The sequence below is a fragment of the Periplaneta americana genome, chromosome 16 (assembly GCF_040183065.1).
Source record: "Periplaneta americana isolate PAMFEO1 chromosome 16, P.americana_PAMFEO1_priV1, whole genome shotgun sequence".
Lineage (NCBI taxonomy): Eukaryota > Metazoa > Arthropoda > Insecta > Blattodea > Blattidae > Periplaneta > Periplaneta americana.
The window spans coordinates 158,773,848-158,786,113 of record NC_091132.1 but is presented as its reverse complement, the minus strand read 5'-3'; the positions used below and the strand labels follow the sequence as shown (position 1 = coordinate 158,786,113).

The 12,266-nt window shown below is 36.2% G+C and overlaps 1 protein-coding gene across 2 annotated transcripts in view; it reads left to right on the top strand.

The window, feature by feature from the left end:
* The window catches only part of LOC138691577 (zinc finger protein 678-like), a 33,604-nt gene that overhangs the window by 4,523 nt on the left and 16,815 nt on the right, over window positions 1–12,266 (top strand). Inside the window, exon 1 of one of the 2 annotated variants that reach the window (XM_069813678.1) lies at window positions 6,559–6,676. The exons of the other annotated variant lie outside the window; for it this stretch is intronic. The gene's annotated coding sequence lies outside the window, so the exon portion shown is untranslated. Of the gene's footprint in view, window positions 1–6,558; window positions 6,677–12,266 lie in introns of those variants that run through there. 2 annotated transcript variants of the gene reach the window in all.

Sequence of the window (12,266 nt, the reverse complement as noted above, 5' to 3'; positions counted from 1 at the left end):
TATTTAATTGTGTAATAATGAATATGGAATGAAATAAACAAGAAAACTAATATTTTGTCACACATCCCTTTGCAGCAATTACAGCTTTAACTCTCTTTGGCATACTAGAAATGCATTGGATACAATAGTTTTTAATTTCTTGGCCGTGATGCCACACATTGATAAGTTTTTCTATTAAAGATAGTTTATTTGTAGTAATTTCTGAATGAACTTGCCTCTTCATTAGCTCCCAAATATTTTCAATCGGATTAAGGTTCGGAGAGTTACCAGGCCAATCTAGAACCCTAATTTTGTTGTCAGACAGGAATTTGGTCACCTTATTTGCCTTGTGACAGGGCGCAGAGTCGTGCATGAGTACAAAATAACCATTCACGGACTTGTGAAAGAAGCCGTTCCTTCAGAACCTTTATGTATAGATATTGTCTCGTCATTCCTTGAACAAAATACAGGCGACCAGTTTCATGACAACTAATCACAGACCACACCGTGAGGCAATGCATTGTAATGCATTGAATACACTTGGGAGGTGAGGGGTTTTCTTTTGGTGCCCGTGGATAAGCGTATAAATATACTACTGACATAATTACTGTTAAATACGAGAAAAATTCGTACCGGCACCGGGAATCGAACCCAGGACTTCTCAGCTCTGCGCGCTCTTTACCAACTGAGCCATGCCAGGACACGATCCACGGCGCCGGCCGAACCTCTCTCGTAGTGTTATTTGACGGCCTTACTACCTGCATTTGATACGATATACGTCATATATATGCAGGAGCGCATATTAAATGATGTTGTGGCCATATTCAACATCAGTTTAATGAAAACTGCAGTTTATATATATATATATATATATATATATATATATATATATCTCAAATATTCGTATGAATGAGGTGTCGCCCACCTCATTGAATATTACACGACTAGTGTGAACTAGTCAGTTGTATTATTACTGTTAAATACGAGAGAAATTCGTACCGGCACCGGGAATCGAACCCAGGACCTCTCAGCTCTGCGCGCTGAGTGCTCTTTATCAACTGAACTATGCAGGGACACGATCCACGGCGCCGGCCGAACCCCTCTCGTAGTACTGTTTTACGGCCTTACTACCTGCATTTGAGACCATATACGTCATATATATGCAAGAGCGCATATTAAATGACTTTGATGGCCATATTCAACATCAGTTTAATGAAAACTGCTAACAGTTTATATATATATATATATATATATATATATATATATATATATATATATATATATATATATATATCAAATATTCTTATGAATGAGGTGGGCGAGACCTCATTCATACGAATATTTGATACATACTACTGACATTTTAAAACAATATGATATGACATCCCAACATATTTAAAATATTTGTTTAAATATCTTAAAGAAATCCATAGGCATTTTACGTAATCATTTATATAATATTTAATTTTTCTAACTTCCTAAATTACATATTGTATTATGATTGCTACCTGTTATATTGATTTCTCTCTCTATTCCACATATACATTTTGTTAATTGTTTTCCGGACCTATATGGTCACCTGTTATGACAGGCAAATATAAAATAAATGCGCGCAAGTGCATGTGGGAACATTTTGGGTTTTTTATGTACCACATTTTTACAACTCGCACCCAATCCGCACCCCCCTTGCTCTGTTCCTGGCGACGTTACTGGCTGGACCCCGGACTAATTTTACCGGCATTATCGCCTTCATCTCATTCAGACGCTATTTCATTTTCAGTTGACGGGCAAAATTGAATTTCTACTAATACATTGCAATAAACAGGTATGAAAAGCAGCGACTGCAAAGTTTCCTGCGCAAATGAAATGGATAATTATTGTTCATACGTATTGTGCAGGATTGGGCGCCTGGAACGAATCCAAACTTCTAACAGGGACGCTTAATATTGACCCGTTACGGCATCAACGCTGCGCGATGTTCGGCGGGAAAGAATGGGATTCAGGGTTGCCATACGTACGACTATAGTCGTACGCATACGACTATTTTGACTTATTGTACGAGGTACGACCGCACTCTATGTCGTACGCAATTTTGTACAACTATTTCACTGAAGGGAAAAAATAATTGTAAACTTATAATGTTGGTCTATATACAGACGTGGGCATTTAAAGTGATGCGCCGTACTACTCCGATTGCTGCAACACGCATCACCTGTTAACGTAATACTCAGAGGTGGATCGCGTGAAGTATTTAAACACGGAACGTTAAGTAATTACGCAGGACAAAAAGACACACAGTTTTCTACAAATGTTATTTTTATGAATAATGACAATGCAAGAAAACAAATTTTCCAAAACAAATGCAAACTATTTTACAAAAAGCTGAAACATAACTGTATTTCTAATTCAAACAATTACTGTAAAAACCTTATAAAATGATATAAAACGTACAATTCCACAACAGTTAAAAAGTAATGCCATAATCTGAACCTATTTGTTTTGAAAGGACATCAGTCACTAATTTGCATCCTTTGAAAATAAAATTAAGAAACTAAGGAAAAATAGATTCTTAACAAAATATCAAGCTCATTACTAAGAAACAGAAAAACAACAGTTAGGCTATCTTTTAAACTTCGTACTGTAGTTCTTTGTTGTTTTTGTAAATTTACGTCAATTGACTCATGCCCTTAAAAGAAAGGATTCCTTTATTCTTCTTCGTCACGTAAATCAGCAAGTATTTCAAAATTTGGAGTTATGTCAGACATTGCAATTGTGAGCTGATAGAATAAATTTTCGTCTGAAATGCGTGATCTTGATTTGGATTTTACAATGGCCAACTGAGAAAAAAACTGTTCACAAATAAAGGTTGAGCCAAACATAGAAGCAATTTTCATAACAAAACTCCGAAGATGTGAATATTTTACTTTGCAAAGTTGTTTAAGCTTATATACATCTAAACCCGCCATATTTGTGCACTTGCACTTGGGGTTTCGCGGCCAGACGCGCTAACCGTTACTCCACAGGTGTGGACTACTATCATTATACAAAATAAAACAAAAAAAAATGTTCCATTAAAACGAATCTTTTCATAATGTCGCTCAACGTGCTAGTAAAATTTTGTAGCATAATAAGCACCTAACGCTTTCCCCTTCTTCGGAACAAAAGAATTCATTTTCCCATTCTTTGTGGAAATAATATTTTTGGACTTTTCTACTTCAGGAGCTTCCTTAGTGAGCGACATTTTTTTAGTGAAATCCACCGCTGACCGCCAGTGCTTCAACCAGTCGGACAGGTACCCCAGCTAGGGGTGTGAAGGGAGGAAGATCACGTCCTTGCGTTCGACTCCGTTCGACATGTACTACTGATGCCCATGTCTGGTCTATAATTAAAACGAAATTTATGGTTAATTCGTCCCTTTTAGATACGTTTTCTTAATTTTATATGTCCTGGACTAATATGAAAGAAACATGCTTTTAAGGAGGGGGGGATGCTTTGAAAATCGATCTGTAACTATGCTTGCCACGCAATTCATAATTTGTCATCTTGAGCTCTAGGTTTCACGTAGGCGGCGCGGTTATATAAAAATAATACGAGTTTAATTTTATTAACTTCCTTGTTTGTTCGATAAAGGAAATCTATTATCAATTAAATAGTACCGCAGTAGCATTAAGAAGTCTAAACGCGCCGACATTATAGAGATGTCGGGTTTGAGTCGACTGTAGATGAATTAATTTGATATAATTTTCAGCCGCCGCATTTATTGGCCTATCTGCCGCCGCGCCGGCCAAAGATCAAATTCTGCTGACTTTAAATATGAGAAAGTTGTTTCTAACCAAGCGTCATCGTGCACGCCTTACTGCGATGACAGTGTTGATGATGAAGAAATGGGTGGTGATTTGTTTCAATGCTCAATGTCATTGTGGATGTGAACTATAATTAGTAGTACTTTTATTTGGAACTGAAATTTACTGGTAGATATATTTATTTTGCGATTCTTTATCAACTGCGTAATGACATGAAGGGGATAATGCCAGTGAAATACTCCAGCGCCGAAAGTTAACCAGCATGTGCTCTTAATGGGCAGAGGGAAAACCTGGAAACAACGTCAACCAGATAACTCGTCTCATCCGGGATTTCAACTCTGGCCCTCTCGTTTCACAGTCAGACGTGCTAACCATTACTACACAGCGGTGAACTAGAAGTGCAGGGACATCATTTTATTTTTACTAACATTTTTAATATTAACCTGGCTATACCTTTAGAGAACCGGAAACACAGTTTGCTATCCCCTTCCATGACTGAAGTTGGATGATACTGGCGTAAAACACAAACAAATCACTCTACTAGGTAGAGGAGGGAAGAAAAGTAGTCCATCCATTTACGTAAACTAGGAAATATCGCGATTTTGAGTTCGATAATTTTCATTAGGTTTTTGTTTAATCAAAATACAGTACTGTATTAAGAATAAGTGTTTTTACTCACGAACTGAGTTATCCATGCGAACGTATTCATTATGCAGTGTATATTATACTGTCTACAGCACATTAGCGTACAATATAGAGAAAGAAGTTAAATTAAAAAATAATCATAATATGGATATTTAAAGACATTTTTTAAAATGGTGACCGTTCATTTCGATACAGGCTTCAGTTCTTTTGTTCATATTATCGCACTATAGACTATTGCATCTAATTCCAATTGCCAGTTTCGTCCTTCGTACTAGTAACTCATGTTGAAATAATTCTGTACCTACTCTATAAAAGAGTACCTTACGTACTGTAAATTCAATCTTCACTTCTGCCCGACCTACACAGATAAAATTACTCAGACATGCTATCTACTGTCCGTCCAAGTGGTTATGGCGCAGGATCATAGAAATAGTGGAAATCACGTGACAGTTATTTACTTAACGAGGCCCTTTTATTTAAGTTACTTTAAACAGCTGTATAATATCACGTAAACGTCCAATTCCTAACAGAAAAATATTGTTTTCAGAAAAAGCTAAGACAGCCCCGCTTTTACAGAGGGGGAAGCAGAAGCAGGTGGGGGAAATCGGGATGCGACGTAGGTAAACGGACAGTACCTGTGCGAAAATATGATTCAATATTGAAAGCTCTTTCGTCACTGGAAAACGCGAACATATTTCTGGAACGTACTATACTCGCTAACTCAGTGCTGTTTACTATATGCGGTCTTGATTCTGTGTGGAGGACGGTTGAACTTCATTAGTAGAAGGGATGGGAGTGAAGTACATTAAAAAACTCAGGTACAATAAAAATTGAAGTAAAAATAAAATGATGTCCCTGTATATTAGGAAGTTGAGAAATGTACGACAATTTTAGGCTGAAGTACGACAATTTTTATAAGTTAGTACGACGGTTTCGATTCCTTTAGCTGGCAACCCTGATGGGATTGAAGGAAAGTTATATGGCCCCCCGTGAGAGAGTAGAATTTGCTCTTGGTGGCCAGCCCTGATATAGTGCCTCAATAACTAATTCACCTGTGCAATACTTGTCTCCTCCAGATGCTGCATTTGATTGTTGTCAGTGTAATTTTTATGCCCAAGATGCAGCTGAAAACAGGTAGAAGTAGCTGGAATCCAATTTCAACGGTTTAATTTATTAATGTATTAGTTGCGGGACGATGTAATCCCTACATAGGCCTACATTTCTTCATTCACATTCACGCAACTTGCGTCTTCCTGGTAGAAGTCGAGGTCAGTATTCGATATTTCGTTATAGCACACACAGAATTGACGTGTGATTTGAGTTTCGTTTTTTAATTACCAAACAAATATAAGAGTTTAAAATTAATACCGGTAATGGTAATTTTTTAGTTTAGCTGATTGTGCCTTTTGTCGACTTAATTTATTCATATCCCCTTCATATGATTTGGGGATACACGTAGAAAATACTAAAATAGACCGAAAAACGATAACTTTCATTTTATGCAGTTAGTCTTCCGACTTTAAAGAAGCCACAATTTAGGTGGTACATCTCATGTTTAGGCATCAGCACAATCGATAGTCGATACGTCGTGCGAAAGAAACTAGGCCATTTTTTAAGGGTACCATACTGGGATGTCACAACGCATTGCTCTTGAGCATAAATACATTGTTGCTGAGAAAGTATATGAGGCATTTGTGTCTATGTGGACGCAGCACCAAATGGGTTTGTTTAGTACAGTGAGAATTTTAAAGTGTAATTTATAAGTAATAACACATTAAATTTTTGTCACCTGATGTATTATAGTAGTCATTTTTTTTTTTTTTTTTAATTTTCAAGTACCCAGTCCCAAATTCTGGTTGCACTACGGTTTAATCGATTGAATTTGTAAATAAGTTTGGATTTGGATTTTCTTTTTAATTTTTCATGTATCTGTTATTTTAGCTATGATAAAGCGAATGTTTGGCATTATAATTTTGAAGAGTAGTAGGACGTATGGAATGTGTGCTAGATTTAACTCTTTTTTTTTTTTTATCGTCCCTTTTAAAATGTTCATGGTTAACATGACAGCGCTTAACTCGAGCCCTGAACTGGGTTTAGTTGCCACATTCACGGCAACATAGATCTTTGTTCTTGAGAATTCGGGCAAAGGCCTCTTTATAACTCGTTGGGAAAGGCAATGAAGTCTAGCATACGCTTACAGTGAATATAACTATATAGCCTACTGAAAACCAGATAAGAAGAATATTCAGGTAAGCAAACATTTGATACGAAATGTATTATGCCGTTGTGATATATGTAACTTGATTTGCCATCTTATTGCAGCGCGGGAACTGTTGACGCACGTTCGGTAAAGTCTGTTAATATGGAAATTAGTTTCATTTATTGTGAAGACAGGTATGGAATTCTACAATGAATTTTTATAATGCCTTGTTGAGAATTTGTCCGATTTCCTACACAAGATCGATATACAGGTAAATAAACATTTCATAATTGTATGAAAATTGTATTACGCAGTCATCTCAAGGCTATTGGGTATGCAGACTCCACCTCACACTACGATCTCTCTAATACACTGGCAAGTGTTTCTGTTCATTCTTTATGTTTATGTTCATGTTCAGTATAATATTAATACTTTTTACAGCAGTAAAGGAGAGATAACTTTGTAGGGTTAGAAACGAGCGAGACAAGTCTCGACATAACATTCGAAATTGTATAGGGCAGCGTTTCTCAAACTATGATCCGTGGACCACCTGTGGTCCTCCAGGTCTGCCCTTGTGGTCCTTCAAAAAATACAGAAGAAAAAATAAAATTCAAACGAATTGCGTATCACACTATAGCTTAAAATCTCAGAGTTTGAAAATGACACAGGCAATCGAATTTAACTTTAACTTTTTCTCCAAGTACTGAGATTCTTACCCTACCCATCTATTGACTTCCCACTCTACTCTCAGCAACAAAACAGGGATTTAAAGCACTATACACGTGTTTCTCGCATCTTTTCCCTGCACATCTGGCGCCGCGCCTGTAACCCAGCCAGGGACCACCCGAATTCATAACAGAGGACCAAAGAACCGAACCTTAATTCAATTTTAAAATATAAGTATACTGATATTAAAATATGCTACGAAAATGATAAATTTGCTTTGGAAGGATACAAGAGTAAGGTGGTCCGCGGAAGTGTTCTGACTTTAAAAAGTGGTCTCCACTTGAAAAAAGTTTGAGAAACGCTGGTATAGGTTATGTTTGATTATGACGTAGACTCCAGTTACATGAAATGCAACAATACGGGCTAACTGAATTCTGTTTACTTTAAACAATGCATCTGAAATTCAGTATACGTACGTTGTTCATATTGTTTCGTAGGATTGCAATTTTGGAAAAGGTAAGTTGCAATTTTAACCTCTAGCGTGTAGGATGAGTTCAACATTAACTTCAGACTCGAATATAACCGTCGTTCTATTTTCATTACATCTGTTTCACTATTACCGCTGTTTCGTGGCACGTTTTAGTTTTAGGAAAAGTATTAAACACGGGGAAGAACTAGCCACCATACGTCATTATCTTCTTGCTTAAGTAGTTGCCTCATGAGTGATGCCTTATTTGTGTCATTTATGAGATTTCAACCTGTCCTCGGACAGTTGACTAAACAACATCAGTCACTGATGAACGTTGTTGTTTAGTCAACTGTCCGAAGACAGGTCTTAACCTCACAAGTGATAACAAGAAGGCAACACTTACGAGGCATCTAGGCCAGAAGATAATGGGATAGGGTGGCCAGTTCCTTTCCCCCTCCATTGCATATATCGGTCGACTAGCTACATATTACACTAGTCAGACTTCATATGCATACAAACAATAATTGTTCTTCCTCTGACACATATCGTCAAGTGAGATGTACTGCCTGATAATAGATGTACATATCACTCAGAACCTCAATCAGAGGATTGATTTTGTAAGTAGACCTATTAAAAGTATGAAGAACAATATAAGACTGTGTTTATTTCTACATTTTTGTCACAGCGAATATACTAGCGCACGGACTTATCCGCTATTTCGTTTGCTTGTTAATTTGGGAAGGTTGCATCTTCCAAGTAGCTGTAATATTTGTGTGTTACTTACAATGTTGCATATTTTGCCTTTATAAGAAGGAACATGACACAGGAAATAAACGATGGCAGAATTATATTAGCACTTATTTTGAAAATACAAAACGGAATATACTGTAGCCCTAGGACCGAAAATCCTATACAAGCAGAGTAAATCTCAGCATTCCTGATAACTGGGAAATTACAGCGCGATTCTCACAGTCGATTCTTGTTGGCAGCCTGATTCTCAAATACAAGGTGTGGTAGAGGAAACGCATGTTTTGGATTGGTTAGTTTAATAATAATAATAATAATAATAATAATAATAATAATAATAATAATAATTATTATTATTATTATTATATAATGGTTGATACTCTTTTGGATGTGATACTTGCGTTTAAATAATTTTTTTTTTGTTTTCTAATGGCTAATAGTTAACGTAAGAACTTTTAAAAAAGCATTAAACAGAACTATAATAAAATCATCTTCGCTCCTGCTTCCCAGTAGGAAACCGAGCGTTGAAATAAATAAAAGTAATCCGCAAGATATCACTTACACGAAATGGCTACCTATTCCTCATAACATACCTTGGTACATAGCTGCGCACTTCCTGGCAAGTTATCTCAAATATGTTAAACAATCAGCTAAGTGCAGCTTTCTTTGTCCTGTATATATGTACTTTCCGCAGTGGAATCTCATTACGCCAGTGTGCTATTATAAAATGAAACACTTGTTCTCCCTTCTCTATATTGTTGCACAAGCTCATGTGGCAACCTGGACACGCCATATTTGCTATTCATAGAATGTTCAAATTTTATATATTACTTCGCCATTCACGTTGCAGCTTTACCAACATATAGATTCATATCACATTCGTTACGATAATTTCCCCTGGATGTTATGATATGAGTTTTTACGAATAACGATTATTTTAATTCTAGGATTTTCCATTCAAAACTTGGTCTGGACCATAAAGTCATTCTTAGGAATTATGTATCATTCTCCAGAAAGTTTTCTCGCTACAATTCACTCCTTTGAGAAATATTTGTAACTGTGTTTCACAACCAGCCATTGCAGCTCAGATGGTTGAATACAAGACTCCAGAACATCAATTGGTATTGTCGCAGTTCAAATCTGCACATAAAATAGTGTACAATACAGAGTGGGTTGAGGAAAAGAGGAATAAAGAAATGAGATGAGAGATGAAGTAAGGAATAGGAAAGAGAGCAGGGGAAGAGAGTGGAGGAACGAGGAGAGACAGAGTATTGTCTTATTTTTCCATTACCTCCACTAGATATCACTATTTAAAAAACACCCATTCTCCTATGCTGGCCCGTAGTGTTTTGTTGGGGGTGGGGTCATTACTAGGTTAGCAGAATGTTAATCCATTACGTCTTCGTCCATTCATAATTTAGTCCTAATTTTATGTTTGTCCAGTTACATGTTTGTCCTGCACCAAATTTTGTCCACAAATCTTTCGTCCTTGTCATTTTAGTATTATGTGAAATTTCGTCCTATAGGCTGTATATTTTGTCCTTATCTGATTTAGTCCTAATTTATTTACTTGAAATTTTCGTAGCTATGTTGAATACAAAAAAAAAAATCAGTAAAATAAAACATCAGATTTATTTTCCGTTATTTCAAAGAACAAAGATCATGCATTCATTGCAGTTCCTTCTTGGAAAGTGTAATTTCCTTCTTTAATTTCCATCTTCGGCGTTCATTGGCTTGCTGTGTAATTTCATTACAGGTTGACCAATTCTCACATCGCCAATATATCCTGGTTCGATCCTTATTATAAGAGTGGTGTTGATAAGAGTAGCCGTCTTTTTTAACTAATTACTTTGGGATCCATACCTGATAATTTTAAATAAAACTAATGTATGCATTTTCCTAGCCAACACCTGTCCATTTTTTAGTTTTCCATTATTTGCTATTATATTGTGGGCTTCTGTTTAAAATGTGCTTCTAGTATCTGATTATCCAAAATCAATGACGATTGGACAATATGTATATTGGACTAAATTTTTGTGGACTAAAAAATATCTGAACGAAATTGAGTCTTGGACGAAAATGCTATGGACTTATTCCACTGAACTTAAATGTGTTGGTCATAGAAATTTGGACGAAATATTGTATTGGACGAAAATGTTTGGACAAACATTCCTGAAAGCCATTACTAGTCGCCTTCCTTTGGTAATGCAATCGTATAAATTACTCATATAAATTGATGTTGAGTGTAAGAAATTGAAATATACACTAGCCCATTTATACAGCAGATTATAAAGTACAAACAGGGGATTCACAAGACTGAGTGCAAGCGATTTTTGTGTAGGTACGACAGCTGTGACATTACGTATAAATTAAATACGAAGTACAATAATATAAAATTTACTGACATATTGTTCTGAGTGTTTAAACCGTGAATATTGTAACAAAAACACTGTATACTGTATAACAGATTCTCAAGTGGAGTGTGACCATTGCTCATTACAATGCCAGTAAAACTTTTAGCGTAGTTTGTAGAGAGATAGTTAAGAATTCGTGAGGTTGCAAGTTCAAATCTTCACGGAGTTACTAAACTTGTTTATTATTATGCATCAATGAAAATATAACAAGTTTTCTTCATTTTTTTTATCCTTAGAATACTTTTCGCTTTATTATTTTTTTCCTGTTAATAGAAGCTTTTGACACTAGATGGAAGTAACACTAAAGACGACAATTAGGGGCTTTCATATTAAAATGCTGTATAAATTATTTTATTTATCCCTGCTGCTTTGCACTCTATTGCCTAAGTAACATTCAGTAAATATGTTGACGGTTAAATAATTGGCTATAATTAATTCGCAAGTTGTGCTACAGGAAATATGTTTATTATACTAATCTAAATCCGTGATCATCAGGGCCTAAACGTAGTAATTGTAAACAAGAAGAAGCCCACATCTGTGGAGTAACGGTCAGCGCGTCTGGCCGCGAAACCAGCTTAGCGATTCCCGCTTAGGGCAAGTTACCTGGTTGAGGTTTTTTTCGGGGTTTTCCCTCAACCCAGTATGAGCAAATGCTGGGTAACTTTCGGTGCTGGACCCTGGACTAATTTCACTGGCATTATCACCTTCATCTCATTCAGACGCTAAATAACCTGAGGTGTTGATAAAGCGTCATAAAATAACCTACTAAAAAAAAAACAAGAAGAAAAACCATAATTCTGACAACAAAATATATTCTGATTTCCAAGAATTATAACCACAAATTTTCACCAATTTTGTAATTATCTGTAAGTAACATTAATTAACATAAGCAAATTCATTTGATTACATTACACTAAAAGGAGTTGTAAAAAATAAAAGAAAGGTCAAAACAGAAAATTCACTACGGAGATTGGAAGCATGCTGTGGAGGTAGCCCAAATCAACACCTTGTATTACGGAGTTGTCTAAAGCGGCACATGGAGGTTTATGGTAATGAACTGTGTGCTCACCCGAAGTGACTTAGAGAATTGTCGCTGCCCAAGAGACCTGCCACTTTCATTTTGACCAAGTGTACATGAAAAGAGTGCTGTCATGGTAATTGTTTTCTTGACCATACGCCACACTCTTTATTTTCTACCCTGAAATATATTTTACTTTCCTCTCTCTACATCTCTGACCATCTCTTAATGGTTCTTTTAGTGTATATTTTACGACGCTTCATCAACTGCGATGGTTGCATTTGCTGTTAATGGGCTTGTGGAAAAACCCCAGAAGAGACCTCAT